The sequence below is a fragment of the Globicephala melas genome, chromosome 16 (assembly GCF_963455315.2).
Source record: "Globicephala melas chromosome 16, mGloMel1.2, whole genome shotgun sequence".
NCBI classification, from domain to species: domain Eukaryota; kingdom Metazoa; phylum Chordata; class Mammalia; order Artiodactyla; family Delphinidae; genus Globicephala; species Globicephala melas.
In genome coordinates, this window is record NC_083329.1 from 64,039,057 (window position 1) to 64,054,634 (window position 15,578).

A 15,578-nucleotide genomic window follows, 5' to 3' on the forward strand; every position below is an offset into this window, starting at 1 on the left:
ACATATTTTAATTTGAGAAATGTAAACATGTGAAAATGTGAAAAAAATCTGTGTTACAATTGATGTCATAAAATATAATATGAAGTATAATCTGATTGTCCGAAGGACAGTTTCACAAATTCCTTCAGAAACACTTTTTACTAAGTGTATAGTGAAGAAATTCTTTCTTAAATTTTGGTTGCAGTAATTTAGGATAATCTTATCCTGTTTTACAAGACTGGAAATATCACCCCAAATTAAATAACTTCAAAATTCCTTATATGTGTAGTAGAATAAACTTTTTAGATTTGGGGGTTATTCTTATTTTGTAATTATATAAATTGTGTTTTGTACATAGTAGATTGGTTATATTTTATTTAAGGGATTACAGTGGTACAAAAGGTTTTGTCTTTTCAATGCAAATTGTGTACGTATCTCTGTTAGTTATTCCATTTTCCTTAGTACCTTCCTACTTTCTTTTGTTTGACTCATTTTCTTGTACACTGATTCCATTTGTAGAGATTCATAGAATCATAAAATGTTAGAGTTGAACATCTTTAGAAATGATCTAATTTATTCTTCAATAAGGCACATAAGAGACTTGGCACAGGTTATCAGCTAGCAAGAACAGGGTGAGATTGGAAGGCAAGACTTTTGAACGTGAGGCCAATATTCTTCCCACTATACAACAATGCTTCATTTTTATTTGACTTGAAATTTTCACTGTGAATCAGCATTTCATTGCTTTGAAATAGAGTTTTTTTCCTGTGGGGAAAACTAGATTGCTGTAGTTGTTCCTTTCTCTTTGACTTTGGCCTGAGCTTTCCAGTAGAGCCAGAGAAATTTACCCCTTGAAACTTGTTTTCAGCATTTTTATCATCATAGAGGAAACACAGTCTTCGTTGTGAATTGAATTCACTTATATATGTATTTCTTAAATAGCCAAGAGAATTCCGATCCATCTCTTGTCTATTGAAGCCTTCAATACATTTTTTAATCTCTTGGATCAAGTCTAAAAAATATTATTACAATAAAAATTGTACCTTAAAATTAAAGGAGAGGCAGACTGAAAGTGTTTGAGAGTCTTGAGAGAATTCACTCATATTTAACACAGTGATTTTGCCTGATAAATAGAAACATTTCTTTCTCTGTAGATTTCATATGATGTTATCACATATGCAATGTATACTTTATTTATATCGTTCACATGCACAGGAATTTTTATTCTGTATGTATGTGGTTTCTGAGAAATAAAAAAAAGTAAATAAAAATAGCAGTGTTTGTTGTTTTAGAGTAAACGTATGACTGTGATGGTTTCTATCCACAGCCCCATGAAACAGTATCATGTTGTTCTAGGACTGATCACTTTTGCACTTAGGAAATTGGACCTAAAATATTCAAATTCCAAATTAACAAAGTGGAACTTCACATAATACTGTTTACAAGCTTGTTTTGTCATGGTGCATTCATCACAACAAGGCCTTGGAATCTTGCAGATTTTTTTCCTTCCACTCCTGTCTGTACATTTTTGCTTACAGCAAACTGTTCTGAATTCTTTAATGAAGTCTTGCTCTGAAGTAGTTCCCTTCTTTTCTTTTCTTTTCCAAATGGATGCATCACTTGGTTTGGCAAAATTGGAATATGGAAAGTGAAGTTTGTTTTCCATGCTGGAAATACGTTGCAGTGTCCTTGTTGATCTAGATCTAATATTTTACCATGAGTTTGCAACAACAGTCCTTGCAAGGACAAAAGCAGAAGATAAACCTGGGAAGGTTTCCCACAAACCGTGTACAATATTCTTTCAGGAAATAACATGGTGAAGTCGATCATTTGATGCTCATGAGTGTTTATTTTCTAATGCATAGCCGAGGATTTTTATGTGTCTAATGAATAGAATTCTTTATACAACCCTTGTTTCTTCAGGCCTCACCAGAGTGTAATAGAGTCACCATCATCATGGTCATGATGAACATCATCATCATCATCACAATGTCTTTGACTGTTTCAGCATTGTGGGACTTTCACATGTTTTTCACATGTATTTCTGAGTTTAACACTCACCAAACAGTCACTATTTTCTCTCTGGCTGGTAACTGGCTACATGGGCCCAGTTCCCAGGCTGATGAGCAGTGGAAGTAGCTGGCCTAGTGCCCAGACTGTAGTGCTCCTGTATTACTGGCTGCCTCCCTTTTGATCTGGTAACACAGTAGAAGATACTGGTTCTCTACTGAGTGTCAAAGAAACACTCTGACAGCCACATGTGGAAGTGTGGCCAACACTGTCCTCACTGCTTGTGCCAAGTTGTGTTCATGGTTCCTTGTAGAAATTTCACTGATGTGGTTATATTATTTTTTTATTTGCCATTTTGTTGCAGTGTTTCTCTCCCACCGCCAGGCTTTAGATGAGTCTGAGGGCAATCTTAATAGCACATTACTGTGCTATTTCAAAATCACTCTTCAACTGCAGCGTATTATCTGTGCCTCAGACTTGTGTACCTGACTATTTGTTTCTTCAAGGTGAGTTCCATTAAACAAATTAAATCCTCCCCTCCTCCTGGACGTGTCTGAATTTCTATGGCCCGTACCAGGACGATTAAAGACCTTTGCAGCCTTAAGCACGCTTATACTTGGAGGCCTCAGTCACCTCATAGCAAATATATTAAATGTACCCACGATCCAACACTAAATATAGTTTTTGATATAGAAAAATTTGGAAAATTAAAAGAAAAATTTATTGGAGTATAGTTGATTTACCATGTTATATTAGTTTCAGGTGTATAGCAAAGTGAATCAGTTATACATATTCATATATCCACTCTTTTTTAGATCCCTTTCCCATATAGGCCATTACAGAGTACTGAGTAGAGTTCCCTGTGCTATACAGTAGGTTCTTATTAGTTATCTATTTTATATATAGTAGTGTGTATATGTCAATCCCAATCTCCTAATTTATCCCTCCCCCCCCTTTCCCCCCTGGTAACCATAAGCTTGTTTTCTACATCTGTGACTCTATTTTTGTTTTGTACATAAGTTCATTTATACCATTTTTTTAGATTCCACATATAAGCAAAATCATATAATATGTGTCCTTCTCTGTCTGACTTACTTCACTAAGTAGGACAATCTTTAGGTCCATCCATGTTGCTGCAGGAAAATTTTTTTATAAATACACCTTGAAATTACATTCTTATGAATAAATAATTTACGTGTGCTGTGATTTCTTTGCCATCATTATGTACCTTTTGGAATTCTTTTGTCATAAGATCATCTAGTGTACAAACTTTTTGTATATAATTATTTATAATGCTACAATTTAAAGTGAATTGAGTGACCATAATAAAATTGTGGACAATTTTTCTTTTTATATTTTGATATTGATATAAGTTTTTCATAGACTCTGGAAAAGATTCTAAGTCCCCAAAACTCTGTCCATAGTGCCTAGTAGATTAACATCACCCTGGAATTCATAGCTGCTTTGGATACTTTAAATTGAAGTATTGCATCGAGAGTCTTCTCTTCCCTCCTTTCCTTCCATTCTAAGTACTTACTGAGCCCTACCTGTGTGTTTGCAATATCATAACATGGATCATTGTGCATGGCTCACTCGTTTGGATATTGTAGTATAAAAGTAAAAGTGATGAAAAATTTAGACCTTTATATAGCAGCACTGAATTAGTAAAATGGTAAAAGGTAAAGCAGGGAAAAGTAGAGATTTCCTATAGTTTTCTTACTCCTGTAAGGCATGGCACAGTAAGTCTCAGATATGAGATTATGTAGGGGTCAGAACAGAAGAAGCAGCAATAAAACATCAAATTCCATTTGAAAAGCAAGGGCAGAGTTGAAGAGCAATATAGAGGCCAATTATTGGCTGTCAGGAAGTGTGAAACCAAGAACTCAGTGGATTGGATACCAAAAGCAGAATCTAGGAGAAGAGCAGAACCTGCGTCACGTGTCTCTTTGCAAGATGTATTTTCTCTTTTATGAATTGTCTGTTTTTGACCTTTGCTTATTTGTCTTTTGAGATTTCAGTGTTTTTCTTATCTGTTTGATTTCTTTGTATAGTCAACATGTTAAACTAGATCTGTCATATTTACTGCAAAAACTTTTTCTCAGAATTACTTTTTACTTTGGATATTTAATGCCACATGTTTATATTCCTTTACATTTTTTTCTATACTTTCTAAGCCTAGAAAGTCCATTCCCTCTATATCGATAATAAATAGTCATTTTTCTCCAAGTTTTATGGGATTCCATCTGTAACTCTTTAACTCATATAGAATTTTTTTTAGTATATAATATAAATCAAGTGTTCAAATTAATTTTTTTCTCTGAATGTATAATCTGTTAATAGAAAACCACTGAATTGGGTTGTTTTTAAAATTATGAGTTAAATTCTCTTTCTATTTTAAACTAGCTATCCTGTTTTATTAATCTACTTTTATGTCAGTTTTTCTTTGTTTTATTATTACGGTTTTAGGATGCATAATGTCTTTTTTTTAAAAAAAGGCTTATCTTAACTGCTTAATTTTTCAGTTGAATTATTTTGCCAAGTTCTGAACAAATTTACATTTGTATTCTGATTGGACATAAACCTTTAAATGACAGAATTCCTCATCTTTACTTTGTCTTCATGCCCAGGATCAGTTTTTCCATGTAAGGGCATTTATTCACATAATCTTTTTAAAAAAATTTTTTTGTGGCAGACAACTCTCTGCCACCAATTACAAGTCTGTAAATATTTTTAAAGCAGAGGTAACAAGAAGCACTGAGCTATAGTAAATTCTTACTCAGGTATTCCTATAGCTAAATGCTTAGCTCTTTTATAGTTCTAACTATACAGAGTTGCACTTTCTGTGAAATTAAGTGGCTCATTCTAATAGCATTTTAGTTGAACTTCTTTTAGTTTGTATAATTAATAATGATCTTTCATTTATTCACTGAACAACTAATGTTGTTTGTGCTATACTCTTCTAGGCTCTGGGGATACAAGAAGTGAATGAAATAGGAAGAGCTTCTGGTAGGCAATAAGGCCAGGCAAGAAGAGGAGATGATGATTGAGGGGTGTTATTTGATACAGGTTGGTCAGGGAAGACCTTTTGGTAAAGGTGACCTTTGAGAGACACCTGGGGAAGGAAGGGACCATGCAGATGTGAGGGGTAATGGTAAGGAATGTTCTAAACAGAGGGGATGGGCAGAGCAAAGGTGGAGGCTATTCTTTGAAGGAGAAAAGGGCAAGGGAAAAAGTGGTAGGTGTTGGAGAAATATAATTAAAAACAAAATCTTCTCCCAACCCTAGGGACTCTCTCCATAAAGACAGTAGAGAGAAAAGTTTTATTATTGATTGTGTATTAAACCAGAATGTGGTATGCATCATAGGCAATCTGCTAGGGGATTGCAAAGACAGAAGGAAATCTTACCTTTTTATAGAGCCTAGCAGATGCAACCCATTACATACATGTTTCCAAGACAAACAACTAGTCCTCAAGGAAAAGGACTTAGCACCATTTGTCACATATAGTTCATCCTGGATTCATCTGGTAATTGGGGTGACCATCTGTGTTAGGTAATTGGCTTTATGCAGAGGGAAAACAAACTTCTCATATCTTAATGACAGGAGGTAGATGTGCAGCTTGGAGCAAGGATGCCCACCTATGTTAGGCTCCAGTCCTCTTGCAGAAACTGGCAGATGGGGTGCCTATCTCCTTTTTTTAAGCTGAAGTATAGTTGATTTACAATATTATATTAATTTCAGGTGTACAAATAGTGATTCAAAATTTTTATAGATTATACTCCATTTAAAGTTATAAAATATTGACTACAGAAACATACTTGTAGATATGGTGCTATCTCCCTTGAAGTTTACATTTCAAAGAGTTAGCTCCTGGGTCCGTAAGAAAGATGTTCCTGGGCCGTAAAGCTCAAAAGAGGTCTTATAATTACATGTTTTCTAAAGAAAATGCTCTAAGTAGAGGGGGATAGGGTGGGATCTCTTCCCTCATTTTCAACAGGAAGAATTAGGCCTCTTATTTTTAGTTTTTATTTGTCCTTGCATAGGCAGTGTGTCAGAGAGGAAATCAAATGATATGAAAATGGTCAGAACTTTAGATTTTTCTTTGATCGAGATGGGGGCCCTGGGGAGTTCTAAGCAGAGGAATGAGATGTTCCTTCAGGATTTTAGAAGGAAACCCTTTCTCCTTCATGGAGAATTGAAGAGGCTGACCTAGGAGAGTTCTGGTGGAGGTCTCAGTCCTTGAGGGTGCTACAGGGGGGATTTGGGGGTGGGGGTGGGCAGGAGAGGAGAGAGCACTTTGCTTATGGATGGATTTTAGGGGGCACAGTGGACGGGTTTAGAGGTTAGGAGGGGTGGAGGCTTCAGTTGGATGAGTAAATGTACCGAGCTCACAAATGACAGATGCCATTTAAAATCTAGGCATCTCTCTTCACATACACCTTCTCTACCATTCTGTATTGTAAGGTGTTTGAGGACGGAGACTATATCTAATGTTCACTGAATGAAAGATTAACCTGCAAACTACGTTTCATTATCATCTGAGGGAATAAATAGATCAGTGTGTCAACTGGTTTGCCCCCTTTTCCTTTTCTCTCTCAGATATTTATTGAGCATCTGCCATGTACCAGATACTAGGATAAAATGAATGAGAAGCTTTTCGGCCCTCAGGAAGTTCACTGTTCTACTTGGGGAGATGAATGAATGTATGGACAATTTCAGTGCAAGGTGATAAATTCTGTGATGGCTATTATGTGCACTGACTTGCTCAGATGAAATTTATATGCAATTCCATAATTGTATCGCAAATATAAAAGTTCTATTGGTGATGTTATTATTATACAAAGAATGTATACACAGGGTACTTATACACAGGGTACTTTTAGCTTTGCCTTAAAATACTGGTATTGCTTTAGGAACTAAAAAGACTTCTTTCCTCCCTGCCTTCCTTTCTTTCCTGTGTGAGGCTTACTGTCTGACTCTGCTATAGACAAAAATCTTTTATGTTGGACTTAATTTTAGATGCTTAGTGATGTTATAAAAGAATTGCACTGTCAGGATCTGATGCTAAGGCAGGTAAGGCCTGTGTACTTCCTTCATTCAGCAGATGTTGAAGAGAGCCTGCAGTGTGCCAGCGACTGTTCTGTGAGACGCAGCAGTGAATAAAACTAAAAAAATTCCTGCCTTCATGTAATGTACACACTAGTGATAATTTTGGCAGCTTTGCCTCACCTATGTTGAGAAACAGAAGTTTTTCTCTTTTAAGGCAAGGGTAGTGGAAGTGGTGCTGGTAGCGGTGGTGGTTATAAATGCCCCACCATAACCCAGTTGCCAAGTGCCTCATAAGCAGGAATGACCTCTTTACCTTGAGCCAACGGTGCTCACCTCTTTCTTCTTAATTCATTTACTGGGCCTCAAGCTTATTGTTTATTGCCATTTTGAAATCTGTCCTTAAGAATAAAATGTGAAAGAATGAATGGAGGTATGCTGAGTTTATATATGTCGTAGAGCAGAATGAAAGTGGGTTTTACTTCAGAGCTCTTGCCAGAAAAAAGCAGTAATTACATCTGAAATTACAATAGAAATTGAGTTTAAAACTTAAGAGAAAAAAGACCTCATGTCTTAACACTAATTACAAACAAAAGTTAAGTAAGGAAAGAAAAAGAGAGAAGTCCTTTAAAAAGCTAAAAATATTTGAATATTTAACAAAGAGAAACGCTTTATTGGTTGTTTGTAGAACAATGGAGCATATTCCTATAGCAATACATCAGAACGATAGGCATAATGTCACACTGCTCTGGAAGTAATCTGTATACCTGTCTACTCCTTTGCTATTGTTAAGATTGCTTTCTAATTTGACAGGTATTCAGGAGATAGAAGATTCAGGCAATGTGAGTTTAGATAGAAAATGCTAATACTTTCAAAAAATACTTGTAGGGGCAGCTACAAGGCTCTGCCAAGTACTAACTGCTTGAATTTGGTAAGCCATGACCTTTTTCTGCCTCAGGTTCCTTATCAGGTTTCCTAATGAAGGCGTCAATCAGGTGCTTTTTCGGATCCCTTATAGATTTCAGCTTTAAATTTCCATGACTTGCTTTGGGTTTTGGTATGAATATAGTTGAGCTGTTGGGGATACATATATTAGGAACAATTTTTTTATTAGGTTGGACTTATACATAAACACACACACAGGCAAAAACACATAGATATATAGTGCCCTCTAAGTTTTTATGGTTAATATATTAAACTCAGGAAATAACAGGGAATGCTTTCCACACTTAAAATAGATTTAATTTGGACACTGTTAAAATGTGTACATATCTTGTGAACTTCCTGTTTTCCTGAAGGAAAAATAACCCTGTTATTTATTAAGCATCTCTGCTATATGTACTCTTTGTGGTGTTCTTAATATGTGCTAGAAACTGTGATAGGTATATATGGACCTCATTTTATTTAATACTAATGACAACTTTATAAGGTAGATGCTATTGTTGCCAACTTCCAAATGAGGAAATTGAGACGGAGAGTTGAGGTAACTTACTCAAGTCTTCTCAGCTTTTAAGTAACAAACACTTAGGATTCAGATTTAGGTCTGACTCATTCCAGAGCTGTGGCTCTTTTATTCTTTTAGATTCTAGGGACATATTAAAATAGAGTCAAAAGCCTGTCTTGAAGGAGTTTCAGATTAATAGGGGAGATAAGAAAGAGTAATATATGGTTCAAGAGAAAAATGTCCCTGAAATGTCAAAATTATAGAAGTGTGCTGAGGAGGTTGTTCTCAGGCTAGGCAGAAAGCTCAGAGGTGAGAAAGAATGTGTTGGAGAGGGAGGTACAAGAAATGCAGGCAGCTCTGACTGCCTAATAATTAGTGGATGTAAAAGTCTGAACTTTGGGAAAATTTTTTTGAAACTCCTCCATTTTTCAGAGAGGTAGTATGGCTAGGAGTAATTCAGATATGTCCACTCCAAGATCTTGTGGGAAGTAATGTCTAAGGAGTATATAATGATGATGCAGACAGAAACTTTCCACTGTTTATTCATCTGTTCATTTATTTGTTCATTCATTCAATACTTATTCATTACATATTCATCCAATAATTACATATTTCAATATATATTCAATTCACTGAATACTTACTACAAGTGTTTAATGTGTTTGATACAGACAATGCAATAAAATATAAGATTTATTTCCTGCCCTCATCATAGTTTAATGGGAAAGGCAGAAAAATAAGCAATTATTATACAATCTGATAATTGCAACAACAGCTGAATAACTAAAACAAGAGCAGCAATTGTGTTTCCATTTACTGAACAGATCCAAGGAACCTCACACTGTGTTTAGTTGCTTATATACATTGTGTTATTTCATCTTGACAATGGCTTTGTAAGGCAGGTGTTGCTATCCTCACTTTACACACAGAAGCTGACACTCGAAGAGGACGAGTGACCTGCCAAGGTCATAGAAACGCTGAATGTAAACAGGGTATAGTGGAAGCACATAAGAATGGCACCTAACTAGCAAGAAGTCCTCCCAGAGTTATTGATGTACTTCCTGGGATCTAAGAACAAGGACTAGTTGTCTCTGTTATAGAGAAAAAATAGAAGGTACAGGTGAAGTTAGAAGAGGAGGGGGATGGAATTGGAGCAGTGTTGACCTGGAGGCAGAAAAAAAAAAATCGACTCATTTAAGAACCTACATGCAAGTGATTCAGTGTGGCTGGAGATGAGGGGCACACAGATCAGCAAAAGCTGAGCCTCGAGAAGAGTGGGTAACTACTCGTGAAGAATCTTGTCTGCCATGTGAAGGTGGGGAGTTGTGAGAGGCCTCGAATCACCCAACACCCTGGAATCCTCCTTGATTTGGGTTTGAGGATGGGTTGTTCTCTCACTTTTTATTTATTGTGATCAGTCTGACTAAAGGCTTATCCATTTTATTGTTCTTCCTCAGAGTACCAACTTTTGGTTTCATTCATTTTCTCTTAAGTTTTTCTGTTTTCTTTTGAAAATTTATTTCTGATCTCATCTTTTAAATTTCCATTCTTCTGCTTATTTTGGCTTTAATTTGCTCTTTTTCTTTCTTTTTTTATTGAGGTGGACTGTTCTCATTTTCTAATATAGGTATTTAGTGCTATAAATTACCCTCTAAACACTGCTTAATTATACCTGCTAATTTTCATATGCTATGTTTTCATTTTTATTCAGTTCAAAATATTATAGTACCCTTTTTGATTTCTTCCTTGATTTATGGGTTATTTAGAAGTGTGATATTTAGTTTCCAAATATTTGGTTTTTTTTAAAAAAAGTTCTTTCTGGTTTTACCAAGGTCGATGATCCATGAACTGAGTTGTAAAGAATGCAAAGGAATTAGCTAAAAGGAAGAGTCTCTTCCAAGCATAAGCACACATATTACAAACACTCACATAGATGTGAAGGTGGAAAGAAAACAGTTCTTTTTGTAATTAATTTCTGATTTAATTTATTGGTGTCAGAGAAGATACTCTGTATTATTTGATATCTGTTAAGTTTATTTAAACATTTTTTATGGTCCAGAATATGATCTATATTGAAAAATATTCCAGTGCACTTAAAAGAAATGTGTATTCTGCTGTTCAGTGCAGTATTCTGCAAATGCCAATTAGTATGTCAATATTCAAGTCTTCTATATCCTTACTGATTTTCAGTCTACTTGTTATACTGTTATTGGAGAGTGGTGTTAAATATTCGGTAATCATTGTGGATTTTTCTCTTTAGCCTATCAGGTCTATTAATTTTGCTTCATGTATTTTGAGCTCAGTTACAAGGGCATAAACGTTCAGGACTGTTATTTCCTCTTGATGAATTGACCCCTTTATCATTAATGAAATGACATTCATTCATTATTTCTTATAATATTTTTTCCTCTGAGATCTACTTTGTCTGATATTAATATAGTCACTTCACCTTTCTTTTGATTATTGTTAGCATGGCGTATCTTTTCCTAGCCTTTTACCTTTAACCTGTTTATATTAATAGTAGGTTTCTTATACATAGCAAATATTTTGATTTTGATTCAATCTGAAAAGCTCTTCATTTTAATTTAATAAATATAAAGAATATTTATATTTAATGTAATTATGGATAGAGTTGGGTTTAAATGTACCATCTTATTTGTTTTCTATTTATCCCATCTGCTTTTTGTTCCTTTTTCCCTCTCTTTCTTCCTTCTTTGGGGTTAATTGACTTATTTTCAATATATATTTTATCTCCTTTTTGGCTTATTAGTTATGAATTTTTTTTGGATTATAGCAATTGCTTTAGATATATATATATAGTATATATCTTTGTCACAGTTTATTTACCTTTACTTCATGTTAGAACCTTACAACTCTATACTTCATTTCTCCCAGCCTTTGTGCTATTGCTGGTAACACATTATACATTTGTTATAAATCTCACAATGCACTGTAATTGGCTTTTCTTTTTGCTTTAAGCGGTCAATTTTGTAGTCATTTAAAAATTGGGAAAAAATATTTATATTTCCTACATATTTACCATTTCTGGTTCTTTTTATTCCTTTGTTTAGATCCCATTTTCCATCTTCTGTTATTTTCCTTCTTCGTGAAGGACTCCCTTTAAGCATTTTTATTGACAAAGGTCCACTGGTGATGAATTCTTTCAGCTTTTGTATGTCTGAAAACATCTTTGTTTTACTTTTCTTTTCAACACCTTGAAGATGTTACTCCAGTGTCTTCTTTAACTTCAGATAGCTTTCCCTCCACTTCAGCCACTTACCCCCAGGACCACACCTTGAAGTTTGTCATTTATGTGTGTTTTGGACAAGTATTTATTGAGCATCCTTTTGCTGGGCACTTTCCTATATTCTGGGGATATACAACAATAAACAAAATATACAAGGCCATTGTTCTCATGAAACTTACATTCAGAAAAAAAAATATATATGAATGAAACAATAAACGTTAGTATAACAAGGGCTGCCAAAGGTGAAACACAGCATACTATGGTCTTGAGTGATGGGAGATTCTGATCACTCAGGGTATCTTCTTAAGATATAACTTCTACAATGAGGGCTAAAAAAATGAATAGGAGTTAGTAAAGTGAAGTGGGTGAGAAGGGGGAAAGCAGGGTATATGGTGGAGAAGAACCAGCTTGTTTGAAGGCCCAGAGGCAAAAGCAAACACAGTGTATTCATGAGTGAGGAAGGGGGTTGGGGTGGGGGGGGTGGGGGGGTGGGGGGGAGAGAGAGAGAGAGAGGGGGGGGAGGGAGAGGGAGAGGGAGAGGGAGAGGGAGAGGGAGAGAGAGAGAGGGAGAGAGAAAGGGAAGGGGAAAGGGTAGGAGAGAAAGTGGGAGAGGAAGTGGAGAAGTAAGGGGGCAGATCCGATAGATCAGGCTGTCAGGGCATCAGGGAATGCTAAGAATTTTAGACTATTTTTTTTTTTTTTTAGACTTTTTTAAAAAGGGTAACCAGAAGGCATTACAGGGTTTTAAGCAGGAGAGTGACATGATAAGATTTGCATTTTAAAAAGTTCTCTGGCTGTGGAGAATAAATTTGGTGTGGAGTAAACAGAGATGGAGAGGCAGGGTAGATAATATTGAGAGACTAATTAGGAAGCCACTAATTAGTGTTGGTCCAGGAAAAAGATCATGGTGACTTGGGCTTCAAACAATGGTTGGATTATAGTGCTCTCTAGGGTCAGAAACTAAGGGAATTTAGGTTGCATGCGTGGGCTGGGGAAAATCCTAGAGTCCAGATGGTGCCCAGGTGTCTAATTAAGTGACTAGTGTTTACCATTTACTAGGGTAGGAACACTGGAGGAGGAACATGGTTGGGGAAAAGATTTAGTTTGGGATTATGAAACTGAATTGTGTGGGACAGGGGTCCCCAACCCCCCGGGCCATGGACCGGTACTGGTCTGTGGCCTGTTAGGAACCGGGCCGCACAGCAGGAGGTGAGCGCCCAGCCAGCGAGCGAAGCTTCATCTGCCACCCCCCATCGCTCCCTGTCGCTCACATTACCGCCTGAGCCATCCCGCCCACTCTGTCCGTGGAAAAATTGTCTTCCACGAAACTGGTCCCTGGTGCCAAAAAGGTTGGGGACCGCTGGTGTAGGAGACAGTGTTTCTGTCTCTGGCAAGGCTCCTGTTTGATTAACTCCTTTTCAAATCATGTGGGTTCACTTTCATTCTTATTTTTCTAGAGAAAAGTAACACTCTTAACCCTGTCTCTTAAAAAAAAGATCTGTTAATCTTAATTGAATGGTTATTTAATATGGAAGGAATACATATTAGCCAGGAGGGTCCCAGTTGGGGGTTATTTCATATTCTCAGTATGCCAGTTATTTTGTATCTTCTGCCATTTGCTGCACAGTAGTGTCCATATCTTAAGTGGTTAAAAGCATGGAATCTGAAGCCAGATGGCCTGGGTTGAATTCCATCTCTGCCATACAAGTTGTGAAACCTCAGTTTGCTTATCTGTAAAATGAGAATAACACAGGTACTGGGATTGTTATTAGAGCTAAATAAGTTATTTATCATAAAGCATTGAGAAGCGCTTGTGAAACACAACCAGGAGAAGTGGTTTACACACTGATACTTGATGCTAAGTGATACAGAAGTTTGAAGTCACAGATTCTGAAAAGTCCAAAGGGAACCTTTTTTAAAAGCAAAGTTTACGGTACCCAGGGAATAAGGCTGCACAGATAACTACCATCCTTCTTCATTTCAGGATAGGGATGTACTTACTTCAAATGCTGACATCAGAAGGAAGACGAGGTGTATTTCATTATTTGTTGACCTAAAGTGATATTGAAAGCTAAAATAAAAGAAGCTGTGAGTGATTCCTCTGCACTCTATCTACGATAATTTGAGAAGGGTAACTGGCAGGAGAGTAAGGCAACTGCCTTCCTTTAATGGCTGAATTCACCCCTCATGCTGTTTAATCCATTTTGCTGGCTAAGGAGCTGTCTGAAGTTTCAGTTATAAATTAACTTAGAGGAATTAAGTAAGAACCGTAAATTCATCTACTATATTTGTTGAAGATAATATCTTTAGCTGCCTTTAGGCTTGGGATACGAGAATTTTCTTGCCCACTCTAAGAATTGTTTTCATCCTAGACTAAAAGTGTGAGTAGGGTGTGTTTGTATACGCGCGTGTGCAGGTGTGTACGATGCATGCTCATTCGATGCATGTGACCAGTTTCTCATAGCCCGTAATTACATGTAATATGATGTCCTTTTATCCTCCACCAGACCACAAACTGCATTAAAGGATGTTTTTCACCTGCTTGCTGCTGCCTAGTGCTCAGTATGTCTAGCACATATCAAAGGCTTAATAAATATTTTTGATTAAATGAATGACTTGAATATCCATGGAGAAGGAGATCAAAACCATTTCCTGGTATCTCCTTACATCTCCCTTACACGTGAAAATTAAAAAAAAAATTTGGTAGGCTATCGTTAAATATATAAATTCCCTCTACCATTAAATTAAGAATTGTCCTCTGGAGTAGCAATTCTTAATCATAACAAGATCCCATATTTGCATTAAGGTAGAAGAGATCTGAGAGGTCATCTAATTAATACAATCCTCACCATTTACACCTGTGAAAATAGAGACTATGAGAGTTGGAATGATGCTGTCTTGATTACATGTCTGGTAAATTTATATTCCAAAACTACAGCCCAGGTCTTCATATTACTAGTCCAGTACTTTTGGGGAAAACAACTGTGCTCCTTGAGTTGCACTGGGTAATTGTGAATTGTGTAATTATGTGGCTAAAGCAGTAGATTAAGGACATTGCATTGTTTGTCATATTTGTAATGTTTCAGAATAGGAGGACTATGGAGCTGGGAGCCAAGTAGCCTTGCCATCTGAGAATGAAATATGAAGGATTTGGACAAGGGATTTGCCAGTGTAAACCAAGAGAAAGTAATATGCTCCCCTCATTTAAAATAAATTTCATGTAGAAATATCAGTGGAACACTTTCCTTTATCGTTTAACTCTTGGTGATTCTCTTAGTTGATGACTCTGGCTTCTAGGCAGTGAGAGAAAGGGAGGTGGGGGGAGAGAGCGAGAGAGAGCGAGAGAGAGCGAGAGCGAGCGCGAGTGTGAGAGCGAGAGCGATCGTTTTTTCTTATACAGTTTAGTTTTTTCTTTTTAAGTGCTATACAAAAAACCAATGCTTCCAAATTGCTAGGCTTACTTACGTTGAGAGGACATGTATAATTGTTTTTCTCAGGAGAATAGTCTTCTAGATTATTCTCTTACCAGTTTGAAGATGGGGGATTCTGGATTGGGTAGAGTATCAAGGGCCTTGACATGGGGGAAAAAACCCTGCAAACCTGGATGTTTTTAATACTTTACTTTTTCTTTTTCCTTTTTGTTCCTTTCAGTATCAACTTGGGGAGACATTTTTTAAAAATTGAAGTATAGTTAATTTACATTTTTTCAGGTGTACAGCGAAGTGATTCAGTTATATATATATGTATATATATATTCTCTTTCAGATTCTTTTCCATTATAAATTATTGTAAGATAGTGAATGTAGTTCTCTGTGCTGTACAGTAGATCCTTGTTGTTTATTTTATATATAA

At 36.3% G+C, this 15,578-nt stretch overlaps 1 protein-coding gene across 2 annotated transcripts in view; it reads left to right on the forward strand.

The window, feature by feature from the left end:
• CTNNA3 (catenin alpha 3) overlaps positions 1-15,578 on the forward strand; it is a 1,571,950-nt gene that overhangs the window by 162,125 nt on the left and 1,394,247 nt on the right. The gene's annotated exons all lie outside the window — the stretch shown is intronic.